Below are 20,491 nucleotides of genomic sequence, written 5' to 3'. Positions count from 1 at the left end.
CACAGCTCTGAGCACGGCGCCTGTTGCGTCAAGATCATTCAATAAATGATCATCACTGTGAGATGTGACAAAAGTAACCTTGAGCAATGTAGTGCTTGCTCAAGAGGTGCTTTTTCCATGTGAATTAAGTAAACACAACCTGATTAAGGGTATGATTACCTGATTCCACATTTTCCCCTTGCTTGCCTTCCCTTTCGTTACCTTTCTATCATCCATCATGGCGTCAATCTCCGCACACCCAGTGCAGGACAGTTCTGCTTGAGGAGAGCAGAGCAGAGTGGGGAGACGGTGGGGGTCCCATGAAGATGAGTAGAGTGAACAAATGAATCAAAAGAAACTTGTCATCTGGCTCAGTGTAGAATGCTCAGTATGGGAAATGGTAGAAGTTGTGGCTAAAATGTTTCTTTTTTTTCTATTATGTGAGATGTCAATTATTATTTTCTTGGCCACAATTAATATGGAGCATCAAGGGGTGAGGACAGGCATGTGCCTGCATCGGCCTTACTCCCCACACATGCACACCCATGTATGTGTGCACACATGCACGCAAAATTTCCCTCTGACATTAGTCTCCTTACATTTATAATAAATTCTGCCCTCAATTCTGCATGACATTGCTGGCAAAAGGACGCAGTTGCTAGATAAGTGTTTGAGGCCCTGACAGTAGCCCCTGGACTCAAACATTGATTTGCTGGTGTTCTGCCATCTTCTGAAAAGGAAAGATCACGTCCTCTGCATCAGTGATAGAAAAATCTTCAAAGAAGGGGTTGGTTAAAAATGAGCATTTTAGTAAAAAATACTTGCTATTCCTCTGTCACTACTCAAGATGTGGAGTCAATTTAGTGAGCTTCAATTGCAGCTGACTTTGGAAGGAATAATATTCTCATGTCTCTTTGGATGCATATCGAATAGGGAGCTCTCTCCAGGGCTGCGATTTTGCAGAACGCAACCTGATCAGACTTCCACACACAGAACATCCCCTTAAAACAGTAAGAGGCAAATCCCGAGATTTTTCGAAGGCCAGTGATTTAAGGGCTTCCCACTTCATTTCTAAAACCTATGTGGGCGCTTCTCCCTTTTCGTCATTTTCTTGTCAAGCTCGACGCCAGGAAGAGGTATGAAAAAGGCCAAGTGTTGGGAGCACCCTTCCACTTGCTAGATGGGATGCTGTCCATTTCATGAATCATTAAAGAAAGCCAATCAGATCCTTACAAATATCAAAACGTTGTTTAAAAACGAGAAAAAGGGCCACGCATTACAGGTAGGCAAGGTGTGCAGGGAGGTTCCAGAGGTGAACAAAGGCCTGGTCATGTCCCTTCCACACGCCAGACTCAATGCCTGAAGAGCCGCCACAAGCCTGCTTTCTAAAGTTAATTTCTTTGGAATCCCAAGTGTGGTAAGGTGAATTAAGTAGCTGTGGTGGGGATCGGCTGGGGGAGGGGCAGGGTAGACACAGTCGGCCTCCTCAGCTTGTGCACTGCTGGCTTGGACGTGGCAGCAGTGAGTGGCCTTCAGAGAGTCAGACCATAATGACCCACTGAGTGGGTCTAATTAAAATGAGCACGACACTGAAAAGGAGCAATGGCGCTGAAAGTCGTTAGTAGGCTCTATTTCGTGGGAGACCTTTGGAGAAAAGCCCCTCATGTGCCTGAGGCCCTGACACCAGCGTATAATGATGTTTCCTTCTCTGAGGAAGCGCAAGTAGTAAACAGACTGTGAACATCTCAAGCAGCGTACCTAAAGGCCTCTTTTCTGAAATTACTGGTCTGTTGGCAAGAAGAGAGAATGTGTAACACCATTAAACAGCCTGGTAAGAGCCCCTCTTCTTCCTAAAAGCTCACATTTTTCTTTTTGTATTTCTATGAAAGAATAGGCAGACACTTGCCCATCTGTGTTCCAAGTGAGGCATAAGAATATTGTGTTTGGCTGTCACCACAGCCTTTATTCCTGCCTTGGGTTAGACAAAAAGAGAGGTGAGGGACACCTGGGTGGCTCAGTCAGTTAAGCTTCTGTCTTTGACTCAGGTCGTGATCTCAGGGTCCTGGGATCGAGTCCTGCATCGGGCTCTCTGCTCAGCAGGGGGTCTGCTTCTCCGTCTGTGCTGTCTCTCAAATAAATAAAATCTTTAAAAAAATAGTCATACTAATTATTAGAAAATTTCATCCTTGGTTAGTGCTAGGAAGGAGAGGAATATTATGTTGTGTGTGGCTGGCATAGTCTGGAAGGGAAAGGGAGGTTACTCTGAAGAAACAAAAACCCAGATGAAACCTGAGGTAGGAGTTGGATTATTTAGGTAAAGAGGTAGGGAGGAAGAGAATTCCAGGCAGAGGGAATAGTATATGCAAACAGTTTGTGGCAGGAGAGGTGGAGTGTGGAGAGTAAGGGAGTGTGGAGAGGCTTGGACTGTGGAGAGGAAGGGAGCACCTGACAAGGTAGGTCTGGATCATGTAGGGCCTTGTAGGCTATTTTAATTATATTGTTTGCCCTTAAATTAGTGGGAAGCCTAGAAATATTACCAGCTTTTAAAAACTGGCAATGCCATGAAAGAGGGCATTCTGAAATTTTTTAATCCTGAAGACTCCATAAAATGCTGTTTCCAGAAAACAGGGTTAGTCTCAGGGCTGCCACATGAGGCTCCTTGAGTTGCACACAGCATAATCATATTTTACTCTGTTGTGGCCAAGTAGGCTTCCAAGAGTGGTGGGGAAGGGGCAGCCTTGGTTAGATGTTCTCTGATCCGCAGATGGGGTTGTTTTCTCTAAATGGAAAGCCAAAGGACACACTTGAAATTGAAAGTGGTGTGAAAGGAATCTAAATTGGTTAAATGTCAGATACATCCATGATTTATGTCTCCTTTACATCTCATTGCTAATAAAGCTAACACTCCTCTATTAGTTGGGTGTGTGTGTGTGTGTATGTGTGTGCATGTAGGAAAAAAAATTTCAAGGCAAGACTAGAGGTCCATTGCCTTAATTCTCCTGGCACAAGGTCAGGGAAACATGTGACCTAAGAAAAATGTAAATTTAATGCTCTGCACTAAGCAAACTGCTTATTAATTTTTTTATTGTATAAGCAATTCATACTCATTGTAGAAAAAGTAGGAAGTTCATAGAACCAAAAAGTAGAAAATTGCAAACTCCCAAGTCTATTAATGTTTTTGTATACCACCAGATTTATTCCTGAGTGTATGTACCTTTAACATTTCTAACACACCCGTATGAATGCATGAGTGACATGTTCATTTTTAATAGAAAAACCAATTCCTATTTACAATAGAAATTAGTCTGGAAGCACCTGAAAATGGAAAAGTTACAACCTCCCTTGTGTGTTGAGTGTTTTCCTGTGAAACACCAAATTCTACAACAAACAATTCTGACTTCCAACTTTCAACATAATTATTTCAAGTTATTACTAACTTTAGGTAATGATGAGAATTAAAAGTATACTATGAGGAAAAGTAAGTCACTGTCTTCAGATATCTAATAATCAAAAAAGAATTCTCCGGGTACCTTAGTGGGGGTTTCTCACTTATGCTTCTGGAGGCAGGGGAAGTCCTGGCTCATTCTGACTCTTCTTTTGCCAGAAAAGAATCTGAACTGGGGGGCACCTGGGTGGCTCAGTTGGTTAAGCGTCTGCCTTCAGCTCAGGTCGTGATTCCAGGGTCCTGCGATTGAGTCCCGCATCGGGCTCCCTGCTCAGCAGGAGAGTCTGCTTCTCCCTCTGCCCCTCCTCCGACTCGTCTCTCAATCTCTCTCTCTAATAAATAAATAAAACCTTTAAAAAAAAAAAAGACTCTAAACTGTGGTTACTTGACAAATTTGCATATTCTGCGTGTATCCATTTCCTAGGGCTGCCATAACACGTGATCACAAGCTGGGTGGCTTAAAACAAAAGAAATGTATTCTCTTACAGTTCAAGAGCCAGAAGTCTAACATCAAGGTGTTGACAGGATTGGTTCCTTGTGGAATTTCTGAGGGGAAAGTCCATTGCATGTCCTTTCCCTGCTTCTGGTGGTCACCAGCAATCACTGGCATTCCCTGGCTTGTGAGTGCCTCAACCCAACCTCTGCCTCCCTTGTCACACAGTCTTCCTCCCTGTGTGTGGCCCTCTGTGTCTCCTACCCAGATCTGCTGCTTTTTCTCTTGTGAAACACTAGTCAGGGGTGCCTGGATGGTGCCGTTAGTTAAGCATCCGACTCTTGGTTTTGGCTTGGGTCATGATCTCAGGGTCGTGCGATCGAGCCCTGAGTCAGGCTCCACACTCAGCATGGAGTCTACTTGGGTTTCTCTCTCCCTCTGCTCCTCCTCCCAGGCTCGCTAGCACACACACTCTTTCTCTCTCAAATAAATAAATACATCTTTAGAAAAAATAAAAACAACACCAGTCACTGGCTTCAGGGCCTACCCCAATCCAGCAGGACACCATCTTAATTGGATTAGATCTCTAAAGACCCTCTTTATAAATAAGGTCACATTCCCAGATACCTGGGATTAGGACTTGAACATATCTTTTTGGGGGGACACAATTCAACCCACTAGACTGATTATATAACCCAGTGGGTAGTAAGTTATTTCACTCATTACTAGCAGCATATGGGAAAATTAAAATTGCAAAGCAGTTTTATTTTCATTAATAATCCAAGGATTCTACCTGCAATTCTCTACCCTATACCAAAATTACTGAATACTCAGAACAAAACAAAAGGAATCCCCTCCTTTAGCAACTGTGAAGAGACCCTAGGCCAACAGCAAATAAAATCTGGAAAAGAAAAGGGCCGAGAACAGATTCAGGAGTCCTAAGAATAGTATCTTCATGTATTAGCTTATGGATGAATCAATGTGTTAATTTAAGGATGAAAAATGCAGATAAGAATATCCTGTAGTGAGTGAATTTTCATTCTTAGCATTAAGAATGCTAAGTGGTGCACATAAAAATAAGGCAAAAACAAATGTATTACTCTACACTTTTAATAGAGTTAGGATGCTGTCTTTGAATAATAGGGTATGAAAAGGCTCATCTTTTTGGGTGGAATTTATTTATTTATTTATTTTTAAAGATTTTATTTATTTATTTGACAGAGAGAGACACAGCGAGAGAGGGAACACAAGCAGGTGGAGTGGGAGAGGAGAAGCAGGCTTCCCCCTGAGCAGGGAGCTCGATGTGGGGCTCGATCCCAGGATCCTGAGTTCATGACCTGAGCCGAAGGCAGACACTTAACGCCTGAGCCACCCAGGCGCCCCTGGGTGGAATATTTTAATATAAAGTCTGGTTTTTCTGAGATTTTGAGATTTAGTATAATTGCTGGGAGCACCAATCCAAGCAAATATTGTTAAGATTTCTCCTAATCCATACTGAATTCCTATATGTAACTCATTTTTCTGTAATTTTTATATAAGATGCTTTTGGAAATTATAAACTTTCTGTAAAACAGTTCTGCAAATTGAACCACATCTGCCCCCAGATTTATACTGTTTGAGAGGAAATGCTGTATGATGATGCCATCATCACCGGGGAACGTGAGATAAGGAGAGAGAGGACCTGTGTTATCCCAAGGGATCTCCTTAATGGCTTTACTTCTCTGGCCTCGATCCTGTGATCGCTCACACACTCCCCACTTTTTCTACCCAGTCCAGGCCCCATGTCCACTGCAGCGGACCTCATTCTGTTGAACCATTCCTGCAAAAACTTCATCAGCTCTTCGAACGGATCCTCCCGGTTTTGAAAAGTGCTGCTGGGGAAAGAGAAACCACTCCACTCCAGGGATGGGTGGAGCTCAACAAGTTCAAGGTTTCCTCCCTCACCTGGGACTTCTGGGTTGAGCCGGGATGTCTCTGAATGATCCTGGCCAGGGTGCTCACTTGCTCTATGCCCATGTGGAGCAGAGGAATCCCTTTCTGCAACACAGACCTCCCGAAGGATTCCCCCCCGAGGGTCGCAGGATCTCTTCTCTAATTCAGGTGATATTAAATAGGCCAAAATGTCGTTACAACCTACATTCAATAATTTTAATCATTATAAAATACTCCATTTGGGGGGGGGACACTAGTAACAATTGCAGAAGAAAAGAGCTGGCAAATTCTGTCATCAACGTCATGCAATAAGCTGACAATTCCCTTTACGAGGCTGTCACAAAGTGCATGTTAAAATGGACCTCCGTAGAAGAGGATTGAAGTGCCAAGCTGCAGTTGAAAAGTACCTGTTTACTGATGTTTAAAGCTGGCCTGAGCTCGCTCCGGCAGCACGTACACTAAAATTGGACCGATACAGAGATTAGCATGGGCCCCACGCACGGATGACAACGCAAATTTATGAAGCATTGCGTATTTTGAAACTGGAATTTAGATAAAAACTTAAAAAAAAAAAAAAGAAAAAATTTCCAGTGAGTTAAAAGAGGAAGGAAGGAAGGAAGGGAGGGAGGGAGGGAGGGAGGGAGGGAGGAAGGAAGGAAGGAAGGAAGGAAGGAAAGAAGGAAAGAAGGAAAGAAGGAAAGAAGGAAAGAAGGAAAGAAGAAGGAAGGAAAGCAAGCAAGAAAGCAAGCAATCAAGCAAGAAAGAAAAAAAAAAAGAAAGATGGCCTAACCTTTAGGCTTCGTTTGTTTTGGGGTCTTACTGGTGTTTGTCTTTATAAACAGTGACATGTGCGAAAGAGTAAGTGCCATGGAGCTGTTTAAACACACTCTTTGGGCTCCTTTTCCTTTCTGATGGGCAACAGGGAAAATTACTTTCTATTGCTAGCAGTTGAGATTTCATGGTTGCCGCCCCCCCCACCTCCCATAAACCATTAATAATTTTTTTGTTAGATTGCATAATTTATAGTATCATTTGTGAATGCATAATGTAATACTGTATACTGAAGGGTAGTCTTTCTTCAAATAGGTTACTGAAAATGAAATAAATACCTAGATTAAATTTCCATACTAGGGAGAGAGAAATGAAATAATTTGCTGAGTTGCAAAAATATGTAATAGACATTGTGGAGGTAATCTAAATTCTAAAAAATTACCTCATTGCTCTAGTCACGTCAGATGGTTTCATTCTGAAAGCAATCCCTAAGAAAAATGTTGCGATAATCGTTGAAAAGTATTTTTCAAAAAAATGAGTTGAAAAATAATCTCTCTCTAAATATTAATAAAATAAAGCCAAATTAGTTTGTAACTTACAGTGTAATACAAAAGAGTGATTGTATTTATTTTATTGTCTGCTCTTGTGAAAGAAGGGGCCACAGAATCTTTAAAATACAATTAAGAGGGGCGCCTGGGTGGCTCAGTCGTTAAGCGTCTGCCTTCGGCTCAGGTCATAATCCCAGGGTCCTGGGATCGAGCCCCGCATCGGGCTCCCTGCTCCGCGGGAAGCCTGCTTCTTCCTCTCCCACTCCCCCTGCTTGTGTTCCCTCTCTCACTGTGTCTTTCTCTGTCAAATAAATAAAATCTTTAAAAAAAAAAATACGATTAAGAGCTGGAAAATTTTGCTTGCCTTTCGATGTAACCCAAAACTTTATTCTAAGAAAAAGAATTACCAGAGGATTACTTCTATTTCTAGAAATTTGTTGGTATTTCTAGAGATTTATTTGTAGATTTTCTGTGGTTATAAGAAATACAATTCATGTTTCATATTAAGAGGCATCTACTAAAATGACTGTTTTTTTTTTCCAAACGACCATCTGCTCCTTTCTTGTGCCTACTATAAATCAATAACATTATTTAGTATTTCTCCTTTTGCTATGATTACCATATTTCTCATGGATCCAAACCCCTTATTTTACTAAGCTGTTGTCTTCCCAAGAAACTATCAAACTTCAACTGTGGGATTGATACTAGACCCCACGGGAATTCCAAATAGAATTTTAATTTTCTCTGGGCATTGGGCACCATTTGTTGCTTATTCCTCCAAAATGGTTTTATTTTAATTACAGTAACAGGATTATGTTCATCTGGACATGTGTTATCCTCTTTAGTGGAACCTTACTTTTTCCCCTTTAGAAAGGAAGGAAAATAGGAGTAAAGGAAAGGCACGGAAAGATTAATTCAAGGATAGACAGTGGTGAAATTCAAGGTTGGGTTAATGACTTTGATGCTTTTAAAATAAGCACACCTCAAAATCAGCAGGGGAATCTGATTTGTAAAAGTAACAAGTTTTGATGATATATATAAATGAACTCCATAAAATTCTTCTTTTTAGAGCCACTTAGGATCTTTTAAGGCTGTTTTTGATACATATATATTTCTACTTATACTTTCCACACAATAAATGTTTTAATACCTCCATTTGGTTAGGAGAGGCTCTTAAACATACAGAACAATTTTGCCTAGATTGTTTATTTAAGGTGACTTGTAAAAACTGTAAATCATAAATTATTTGGTGGTTTAACATTTTCCCCTATTTTGAGGTACTAGTAAATAACACTAACATCATCATAATAATTAATACCCTTTAAGATGGAACTCCAGGGAAAAAAATTAAATGCTGAATTTATCTAACTTTTTTACTCTCTTTCTAAATGTCAGGTTGATTTACAAAAGCTTAGTAATTTTGCTGATGTCTGTCCATGTCTATAAATTCACTCCATTTCTAAATTCAGAGATTCTTTGCTAACATGATTAAAATATTTCCTAATTTGTTCTCATCTTCTTTGGGTTGTGCACAAAATAAAAGGACTACAAACTCAAGCCAGACAACTCATATGTAACCCTGATAAGCTTCGTAATGCTAATGTTGTTTTGATAGAGAAAACCACAAGTAATGCAAATAGCAGCCTCCACTCCCCAGTACAGGTGTGTAATAAGCGCATATAATTAAGCCAAAGATACATAATGGTTTGTTGTTGGATACGCATTTACAACAGCTGACTACGCTCTTAATGTGTGGTTCATGAGTTAGGTAATTTTCTTATGTCTCCTCTCCTTGAACAGAATATTCCTCGTGGACTCATATACAAAATGATTCTGTGCCTTTCATACAGTAGATTCCCACTGCTGCCTGTAATTTAGCGTCTTTGCCGTATCAGCATTACCTAAAGATGATTAAAAAGAGCATGTAAATTCACAAACAAGTCATTTTATTCTTCAACTTAAATAATTTAGAAATGCCCCCCAAAAGGAAAGTTATCAAAATGTAAGCCTTTCGACATGGTTTCCATCTTAGTGAAATATATCAAGCGTGCATTTAATCACTGTTATGCATAAAATATGGTTTATGGCTCTGCTCTATATATCACATAAACTTCTTTGTATATGACGAAGCTGAGTCCTTTAAAGGGCATAAAGCAAATATGAAACACTAGTAAGGGCTTTTAAAAATCAGCACAGATACAGGCAACAGTGCATAAACTACTTGCAGTTTATTTTTAATTCTATACTTCCACTGAGGTTTTTTATAATGCAAAACACGTCCACACATTTATTTATATAGTCCTGGGGTTTTGAATTGGGCAGACTAAAAATAAGAATGATGATCCTATACTAATAGCACGTGAATTTCTTAATTTTAAACTCTTTTAATCCTTTTTCTCCTTTCCACTAGGATCCCATAAAACATGATACTGTAAAGAAACATTATCATACAGGCACAAGCAAGGTGAGGCTTACTGCTTTGTACTGGAAATGGTCAAAAGAGTCTATCTCCTGAGACTGATAATGTGGAAAAAAATAGATAATGTAAATTTGTTTTTTATTTTAAAAAAAAGGTGATATCTTATACACATATTGAACTATAGTGTGTGGTAAAAATGGTCAGGATAATATCTGAGCTCAATAGCATTTTCCCATAAATTACTATGTAGGTACCATTAATCATTGTATTCAAGCGCTATGCATCGCCTGCTTAATTCAGTTGGTTCTGATTTGCACATCATTTCAAAGAATGAAAAAAAAAAAAAAACCCAGAAAAGTTTTACTTTCCACATTAGCTATACAGCTCATCCTCTTCTAGTCGTATCTCAGAACAGGAAGTAAATAATCAACCTGATTCCTTTGGTTGAATTTTAAAGTCCTGTTTATAATTAATTTTAGGCAAAAACTTTATTTTAACTGAGTCTTATGCATGAACTGTAAGGAATGGAATTCAGTCCCAACATAGAGTTATTCTCGTTATGGTTGTTGCTATTTGGGTTCCTCACAAAATAAACTAGTCCTTTCCCCCTCTTCTTGAGTATGTGTGAATGTATGTGTGACTGTGCCCTGAGTGTGATTGTGTGTATGCGTGTAAGAGAGAGAGAGAGAGAGAGAATGTGAAGGGGGCATTAAGTCCTCATCCTATATATGTGGTTAGTATAAGAGGCATGGACCTTTACATTTCTTTTTTCAAAAACAGAAATCCCCAAAAGGGAACTCCCATACCTTTCCATCACGATCGAAAAACCTGCCTCTGTTTCTAGCTTCTCTCTTCCTCCCACTTTAAAAGACCATTGAGTTCAGATGTGTTCTGGTTCCCCCTTTCCCCTCCTCATTCTCTCAGAGTCTGGTTACTCCTTACTGTCAGAGTCTCATTCACTCTCTCCCCTGAAACTGTGTTTTTAAGCGCTCTCACTAAAGGACTCGAGCATATTCTCATTTTGGTCAGATGAGGAAAATCCCCCCAACTTTAAAGCTCTCTCCAGGTTTCCCCTTGTATTTTTTCTTTTCCTCAGTCTTTTCCACACAAAGTGATTCTACTTCTTCACCTATCAGTAACTTAGCAACTAACTGATCGAACTTCAGCCCCTACCTTGCCACCAAACTGTTCTTATAATTATAATAAGCTTCTTCCTCATTCTACTGAGACTATTTTGTGTGCAGTCTTCGTTAAATGTGGAAAATTCCAAGAATGACTGAGCAAGGTATCTGATACTGGGATATTTCAACTCTGACTGTATTCTGCAAAATCCAGGCTAAGAAATGACCACTGACAGAGAAAGACAAATACCATACGATTTCACGCATATGTGGAATTTAAGAAACAAAACAATGAGGAAAGGGGAGAGAGAGAGAGAAACCAAGAATCAGACTCTTAACTCTAGAGAACAAACTGATGGTTACCAGAGGGGAGGTGGATGGGGGATGCACGAAACAGGCAATGGGGATTAGGAGGGCACTTGCTGTGATGAGCACTGGGTGCTGTACGGAAGTGATGAATCACTATATTCTACACCTGAAACTCATATTACACTGTATGTTAACTAACTGAAATTTAAATAAAACTTAAAAAAAATGACCACTGAAAGTTAGGGTGATACTGGTCAACGTTGCCAAGCAACAAGAAGTTCACAGACACAAAGTTTTCTGCTTGGCGGAGGCCTCTTCATTTTGTCATTCTTGAAGGATCGGGTGGGAGCTTTCTCAAAGTTTCTAACAGATGCCAAGAATGCAAATTTCATTTCAGATTAAAATCAGTAAGCATAAATACTGATATAAAATGAAGATTGATACCAAAATAAAAGTATTTCTATTACAAACTCATTGTATAAAGACCAGAAATTACAGATTTAGGGAAAAAAGTTAATATGACCTGTGTTTCAGCCATTCATCACTATAGTTAACTATGTTTTACTTTGAAACCTATGTTTATAAGCTTTAGTTATGTGCAAATGCAAATATAAAAAATTTTTAATGGCATTGTATGTTGCTTATTGAGTAGATAACTAATATATTTGAAATATTTTTCCATGTTAAAGATCCATTTTTTTACAACTTTTATTATGTTGCTAATATATTTTAAAATGGTATAATATTGTCAGTAGAAAAGTATACATTATCCAAGTTTAGTAAGTGTTGATATTTTGTTATGTTAGCTTTAGATTGCTTCAGAATGACATGTTACAGATATGGTTGAAGGCACTTATTTAATTTTCCCTGATCTTTTTAACTTCCCTTACTTCCTTGAAGTGTAGATTTTCCATATTTTAATTCTTTTACTATATATGTATGTGTCCATAAAATATATAGTGCAGCTTTTTGTTTTTAAATGTACACAATTGATTTTAGGTTTATGTACCTTTTTATACCTCTTGCTTTTCTTGTTAATCATGGTTTTTTGTTTTGTTTAAGAGACAGAAGGAGGGGGGTAGGGGTATTGAGAGAGAGAGAGAGAGAGAGGGAATCTTAAGCAGATTCCAAGCCCAGTGCTGGAGACTGATGCAGGGCTCTATCTCATGACCCTGAGATCATGACCTGAGCAGAAATCAAGAGTCAGACACTTAACCTAACTGAGCTACTCAGGCACCGCATTAATGATGTTTTTGATATCTGTGTTAACATATGAAGATCTCATTCATCTTACCTGACTTACAGCTTTTAACTATGTGAATAATAGATATGTTTCCACAACATCATTTTAATTGACTGCAGAGTATAATAAATTTTAGTGTACCACACTTCCTTAAACCATTCCACTATTGTTTAGATTTTTTTTTTTAAGATTTTATTCATTTATTTGACAGGGAGAGACACAGTGAGAGAGGGAACACACGCACGGGGGAGTGGGAGAGGGAGAAGCAGGCTTCCCACGGAGCAGTGGGCCCGATGTGGGGCTCGATCCCAGGACCCTGGGATCATGATCTGAGCTGAAGGCAGTTGCTTAATGACTGAGCCACCCAGGGGCCCCTATTGTTTAGATTTTATACAAATTTGTGTAATACTATATAAATCTTCTAAGAATATTCTTGTAGCCATACCTTTGGTTACACCTTTCATTGCTTTCTTGCTGGGCCAAAAGGTATACGTATCTTAAATTTTTCTATATATATTTCCAAATAGATATATAAAAATATATACATTTTTATCTCCATTTTTATATTTTTACAATAATAAGAATGCATTTTCTTGTCCAGTTTGATGTTTGACAAATAGACGTACTATTTCAATTTGCACTTACTTGATTATTAAAATATAACTTCTACCTTTCTTATTAGTCACTTGTATTTCTTTTGTAACTTCTTTGGGTATGTCTTTGTCCATTTTTCTATGGTGTACTGATCTGTTTCTCCCCATATATTAATACTTATAATCCAACTCTTTGCCCTTCTAACTATATACCATGAAGAGTTTAGAAATTCTGTGAAGTAAAATCTATTTTTTTCCTCTGTCTTTTCTGCCCTGGATATACCATTTTATTTTGTTTTTATTTTATTTTTTATTAACATATAACGTATTATTTGTTTCAGGGGTACGGGTCTGTGATTCAACAGTCTGACACAATTCACAGCGCTCACCATAGCACATACCCTCCCCAATGTCTATCACACAGCCACCCCATGCCTCCCACCCCCTGGATATACCATTTTAAAAGCTGTTTCCTCACACCTTAAAAACTCCAATTTTTTACACAAAACGTTCATCTCTTCCCATAATGTCAACATTTGGTGACCTCTAATCATTACACCTGAGGCCAATATAAACACTATTTCCTCAGCTTTGTACTTGTTGGGTAATACAGATAGGATCCAGGTCAAGGTTAACTATTGAGGAAGGTGGGAGTTCCCTCATCACTTTTTCACAGCTTACTAATTATTTGTGAAGACTCTGAAGATATGAACCTAGTATTTAACCTTTGATCAGGGGAGCAACAACTGTTGAGAGCCAAGGAAACTTCAGCTACCAGGAGGTCTTGAGCACATTTCTTCTTGACCCCTTTACTCCCATTCTGTACATGCCTTTGGATTGAGAAATTTAAATAATAATCATTTCAATAATGTAGTATTTTGACATAGAGAGCTCTCATGTTACAGAAACAATTTCATGGCCTTTTTTCCTGTCTTCCTATGAGAGGGATTCAGACATAAAGAAACACTTCACTTCTCTCTCAGCCCAATTACTGCCTCATAATTTTTCAGACAAATCAGTTTATGCCTGTACATAAACCTGTCCATTGCTGAGGATTTTCGGTGTATAGAAAAACAGAAGAAATTTTTCAGAGGGTAAAAGTGCCCTTTGGAACATCAGTGTCCTCACTACTTGTTTGGAAAAAAAAAAAAAAAAAAACAACCAGAAACAATTAGAAAATGATGGGGTTTGGGTTTTAGTTGATCCTAAAAGTTTTATCAGATATAGAGGAGCCTGGGAAGATGGTGGAATAGGAGGACCCTAAGCTCACCTCGTCCTGCAGATACAACTAGGTAACATTCACATCAGTGTCAATAACCTAGAAAACAACCCGAAGACTGGCAGAACAAACTCCACAACAAAAGGTACAGAAGCAGCCACAATGAAGAGGGAGGAAGGGTGGAGACAATGGGGAATTAAAAAGACCATGGCCATCCATGGGGGCCAGGGGAGCCAGAGACAAGGAGAGCGGAAAGAAACAGACTATCACAATGCGGAGCCCATGGGGGAAGATGAATCCCCTCAACATTTGGCTTTGAAAGCAAGAGGGGCCAAATTTCATGAGTTCTTAAAATCAGTGGGACTTAAAGCCTGGAACTTTAAAAATCAGCAGGATTGGCTCTGGGAGGGCACAGGAAGCTGAGTCCCCACCCTTAAAGAGATACCATGACAAACAGCCGTGGGGATATAGCAGAGACGCTGCAGTTTGAGAACGGCCTGGGGCATAGGGGAGGTAAAGTAGTTTACTCATTCTGGAGCAAGTCCCACCGGGGCAGGGGCAGGGATTATGGAGGGACTTTTCTAAGGAGCTGGCATGAGCCATCTCCCTCCCCCACCCCTCAGCATAAACATGGCCACCTGCAGGAACCAGCCCAGTGAGGGAGGGAGGGCATTCACTACCTAACTCGCTTGCACCAAACCCTGCCCCCACACTTTGGCAGAACGACTCTTCCCAGTCACATTTGCCTCAGTCCTGGCCCTGCAGGTCCCCTCCCCCAGAAAACCAGTGCAAACCTTGCCAACACATCTCCCAACCTGAGTGCTTTGCAGAGTTTTGGTCCCTGAGGCAGTGGTAGCAGTGGTGATGAGCAATGCAGAAGCATGAGGTGTACCTTGTTAAAAATGTGCACCCCCCTCTGGCTGGGGACCAAACACTTCCCACAACAGGTAAAGAGAGTCTCTGCAGATGACTGGACTAAAAGGAAAACGCAGCCAGGACACAATAGCAGGGCACATGCAACCCACATAGGAGACAGCACCTAAAGCTCCAGGTTCTGGTGAACCGGGAACACTGCACTGTGGGGCATTAGAGGAGCTCTTCTTCTTAAGGCCATTACTTTCAAGAGCAGGAGACACAGCTGACTTTTCTAACACATAGAAACAGACACAAAATTAGACAAAATGAGGAGACAGAGGATTATGTCCTAAATGAAAGAACAGGGTAAAACCACAGCAAGAGATTGAAGCATAACAAAAGAATATGCCTGATAGAGAATTTAAAGTAGTGATCAGTGGTGCCTGGGTGGCTCAGTTGGTTAAGTAGCCGACTTTTGATTTCTGCTCAGGTCATGATCTTGGGGTCGTGAACTCGAGCCCTGTGTCAGGCCCCACACTTAGCACAGAGTCTGCTTGGGAGTCTCTCTCTCCCTCTCCCCTGTCCCTCCCCCGACTTGTGCTCACTCTCTTTAAAGTAATGATCATAAAGATATTCACTGGACTTGAGAAAAGAGTGGAGGACATCAGTGAGATCCCTGACAAAAAGATAAAAACCAATCAGAGACAAAGAACACAATGAATGAAATTGAAGATACACTAGATGGAATAAATAGCAGGCTGAGGAAGCTTAGGAACAAATTAACGATCTGGAAGAATAATGGAAAGTAATCAAGCTGAGCAGGTGAGAGAAAAAAAAAATCATGCAAAATGAGGATAGACTGAGGGAGTTCAGTGACTCCATCAAGCATAACAACATTTGCATTATAGGGATCCCCGAAGCAGAAGAGAGAAAAAGTGGGCAGAAAATGTATTTGAAGAAATAATTGCTGAAAAATTCCTGAATCTGAGGAAGGAAACAGATATCCAGATCCAGGAGGCACAGAGATTCTCCAACAAAATCAACCCAAGGAGGTCCACACCAAGACACATAATAAAAGGGCGAAAAGTAGTGACAAAGAGAGAATTTAAGATTTTATATATTTATTTCAGAAAGAGAGAGTGAGAGAGAGCAGGGGGAGGGGCATATGGAGAGAATCCCAAGCAGACTCTGCACTGAGCACAGAGCCTGATGTGGGACTCAATCTCATGACCATGAGATCATGTCCTGAGCCAAAATCTAGAGTAGGATGCTTAACTGACTGAGCCACACAGGTGCCCCTGTAAAGAGAGAATTTTAAAAGCAGCAAGAGAAAAGAAGACAGTTACATGTAAGGAAAATAAATAAATAAATAAATAAATAAACCCATAAGGCTATCAGCTGATTTTTCAGCAGAAACTTTGCAAGCCAGAAGAAAGTGGCAGGATATATTCAAAGTGTTGAAAGAGAACAATCTGCAGCCAAGAATACCTTATCCAGCAATGCTATCATTCAGAATAGAAGGAGAGATAAAGAGTTTCCTAGACACACAAAAGTTAAAGGAATTTATGACCACTAAACCAGCTCTACAAGAAATGTTAAAGGGGACTCCTTGAGGGGAAAGGAAAGACCATAAATAATAGAAAACTAGGAAGCACAAAAGCAGTAAAAATTAGTGTATCTGTAAAAATCAGTAAAGGGTTTCACAAAATAAAAGGATGTAAAATATGACATCACATACCTAAAATGTGGTGGGGAGAGGAGTAAAGAATAGGTTCAAACTTAAGTGAGCATCAGCTTAATAGAGACTGTTATATGCAGATGATGTTATATACAAACCTAATGGTACCCCCAAATCAAAAACTGGTAATAGATATGCAAAGAATAAAGAGAAAGGAATCCAAGTATATCACTAAAGAAAGCCAGCAAACCATAAAAAAGAGGAAGAGAAGGATCAGAGAAGAACTACAAAACAACCAAAACACAAGTACCAAAATGGCAGTACATACATACCTATCAATAATTACTTTGAATGTAAATGGACTAAATGCTCCACAACACACAGAATGGATTAAAAAGACCCATCCATATGCCTGTACAAGACACATGCAGATTTTTAAGTGGAGGGATGGAGAAACATTTATCATGCAAATGGATCTCAAAAGAAAGCCGGAATAGCAATACTTTTACCAGACAAAATAGACTTTAAAACAAAGACTGTAACAAGAGACAAAGAAGAACACTATATAATCATTAAGGGGACAATCCAACAAGGAGATATAACAATTGTAAATATTGATGCACCCAAATACATAAATCAGCTATTAACAAACATAAAGGAAAGTAATTGATAGTAATACAGTAACAGTAGGGGGTTTTAATGCCCCACTTACATCAATGGACAGATCAACCCAACATAAAATCAACAAGGGAACAGTGGCTTTGAATGACACACTGGACAAGATGGATTTAACAGGTATAATTCAGAACATCCCACCCTGGGGGACCTGGGTGGCTCCATCGGTTAAGCAGCTGCCTTCAGCTCAGGTCATGATCCCGGGGTCCTGGGATAGAGCCCTGTGTCAGGTTCCCGGCTCGGCAGAGGGCTTGCTTCTCCCGCTCCCTCTGCTGCTCCCCTTGCTTATGTGCTCACTGTCAAGTAAATAAATTTAAAAAAAGAAAGAAAAAGAACATTCCACCCTAAAACAGCAGATTACACATTCTTTTCAGGCTCACATGGAACATTCTCCAGAACAGAACACATAGGCCACAAAACAAGTCTCAACAAATTCAAAAAGACTGAAGTCACACCATGCATCTTTTCTGACCACAACACTTTGAAACTAGAAATGAATCACAAGAAAAAATCTGGAGAGATTGCAAATCAGGGAGGTTAAATAACATGCTAGTAAACAATGAATGGGTCAACCAAGAAAGCAAAGAAGAAATAAAAAATTACATAGAGAGAGATGAAAATGAAAACACAATGGTCCAAAGTCTTTGGGATGCAGCAAAAGCAGTTCAAGGAGGGAAGTTTATAGCAATACAGGACTACCTCAAGCAGCAAGAAAAATCTCCAATAAACAACCTAACCTTATACCTAAAGGAGCTAGAAAAAGAAGAACAAATCAAACCCAAGTACAGGAGGAGGAAGGAAATAATAAAGATTAGAGCAGAAATAAATAATATAGAAACTAAAAAAATATAACAGATCAATGAAACCAGGAGCTGGTTCTTTAAAAAAAATTAATGAAATTGATAAACTCCTAGCCAGACTCATAAAAAGAGGGGGGTGGGGAGTGAGAGGGAGGTGGCTAGGGAGGGGACTCAAAATCATAAATGAAAGAGGAGAAGTAACAATTGGCATCACAGAAATACAAATGATTAGAAGAGAATATTATGAAAAATGATATGCCAACAAGTTGGATAACCTAGGATAAATGGTTAAATTCCTGGAGACATATAACCAATCAAAACTGAAGCAGGAAGAAATAAAACATTTGAACAGACCTATTACCAGCAATGACATTGAATCAGTAATCAAAAAATTCCGAACAAACAGCAGTCCAGGACCAGACAGCTTCACCGGCAAATTCTACCAAACATTTAAGGAGGAGTTAATACCTATTCTTCTCAAACTTTCCCAAGAAATGGGAGAGGAAGGAAAACTTCTGAATTCATTCTGTGAGGACAACATCACTCTGATCCCAAAACCAGATAAAGACATCACAAAAAAAGAGAAGTACAGACCAAGATCTCTGAAGAAGATAGCTGAAAAAATCCCCAACAAAATACAAGTAAATCGAATCCAACAATACATTAACAAAATCATTCACCACGATCAAGTGGGTATTTATTCCCAGGGTGCAGGGGTGGTTCAGTATTCGCAAATCAATCAACATGATATGTCGCATCAGTAAGAGAAAGGATAAAAACCATATGGTCATTTCAACAGATGTAGAAAAAGCAGTTGACAAGTACAACATCCATTCATGATAAAAACCCTCTGCAAAATAGGTCTATAGGGAACATATATCAACATTAAAGGCCTTATATCTTATATGAAAAACCCACAACAAACATCATCCTCAATGGGTAAAAACCAAGAGCTTTTCCCTTAAGGTCAGGAACAAGACAAGGGTGTCCACTCTCACCACTCTTATTTAACATAGTATTAGAAGTCCTAGCCACAGCACTCAGACAACAAAAAGAAATCAAAGGCATCCAGATTGGTAAGGAAGATGTAAAACTTTCACCACTTGCAGATGATGTGACACTATATATAGAAAACCCAAAAGACTCCACCAAAAAACTACTAGAACTGATAAATGAATTCAGTAAGGTAGCAGGATACAAAATCAATGTACAGAAATCCATTGCACTGCTATATATGAATAATCAAGCAGCAGAAAGAGAAATTAAGAAAACAGTGGTTGGCCCCCATGCAAAGTTGAAGGCTTAAACAAAGAAAATGAATGGCTTTGGGATATTTGAGATTACATATTTTATACACAAATATATTGAAACATGCAATGGTATACATGCCCATGTATATTTTAAATGTATATTTTATTAGATATGTCTTATATCTGTCATCAGAAATAGTTAAGTGTAGTCACAATGGCACATTTAAGAAACCTGGGCTTGAGAAGCCAAGTCAGAATGCCATCAGTGCTAAAGAATCTGTGTGTCCATTCTCAGCATCAGGATATACAAATCCTTAAATCATTCAAGAGGGTTCATTTTCTTGTTCCTATAGACCTCTGGAGACGGCGGGGTCATGGACTCCTTTGGCAGACTAATATGATACCTCTAACTGTTCCCATATGCTTGAGAAAAGAAGCCTTGGAGACATGACAGTGTTCTTCAAATACAGTTCTTTCCCTTTTTAAGGGAAAAAGCTCTCCTTATTCTCTATAGTCAACTCTCCATAATTCAAATTTAATCAAGAATTGTGTAAGTTCAAAGCTAAAGGGCTAGTGAATTGTCCTTCCCTTATTGCTCCACGGAAGCACGGCTTTAGCCCGTAAAGAATAATCACCATCCTTTATCAGTCCCAGTTTTCATCCGTTTTGAATATGGAAGGTCTTCAGGAATGTATTCCTCACAAAAAACCACAACTTGCCTTAGTCTGAAATGCTGTCATGTGGAGGAACTTTAGATTTCCTGGGCATTACTCCAACCAGGCTATGAGTAGTATACCTAAGTCATGAGAAAGGCATATTTTCAAAGGAGGTAAAAGATTTACTAACAATTAATTTCAACAGCCTGTTTAAAAATCTAGTGGACTCTCAGTCTCTGGAATTGTCCAAGCAAAGATAGAATGATCATGCACCGAGGGTGTTGTGAGAATACTCATCCGTTAAAAAGTTGAGTGGGACTGCACTTATGTTACCTTCCATTATAAGGTTTTATGACTAAATGGATCAATTATTTTAAACTTTTCTGATGAGGGCTATCTATCTTGTATTTCTTCAATAATCTCAGTTGTCATTTATGAATTTTTCCAAATTATTTACATATATAATATGAATTTTAAATATATACATATCACTGATAAGCAACATTTATCAAACTATATATTTTGAAGTCTCGGACTTAAGATATTTGATAAAGGAGCCAAGAAT

At 39.2% G+C, this 20,491-nt stretch overlaps 1 non-coding gene across 1 annotated transcript; it reads left to right on the top strand.

Annotated features, from left to right (window-relative positions):
- Positions 1–6,223: 6,223 nt before the first annotated feature.
- Positions 6,224–6,328, top strand: LOC118549003 (U6 spliceosomal RNA). Its single transcript, XR_004923859.1, has one exon. It is a non-coding gene; the product is annotated as a U6 spliceosomal RNA (small nuclear RNA).
- The last annotated feature ends 14,163 nt before the right edge of the window (positions 6,329–20,491 follow it).

Source organism: Halichoerus grypus, chromosome 12 (assembly GCF_964656455.1).
Source record: "Halichoerus grypus chromosome 12, mHalGry1.hap1.1, whole genome shotgun sequence".
Lineage (NCBI taxonomy): Eukaryota > Metazoa > Chordata > Mammalia > Carnivora > Phocidae > Halichoerus > Halichoerus grypus.
The sequence above is the reverse complement of the archived record's forward strand: the minus strand, read 5'-3'. Positions and strand labels throughout refer to the sequence as shown.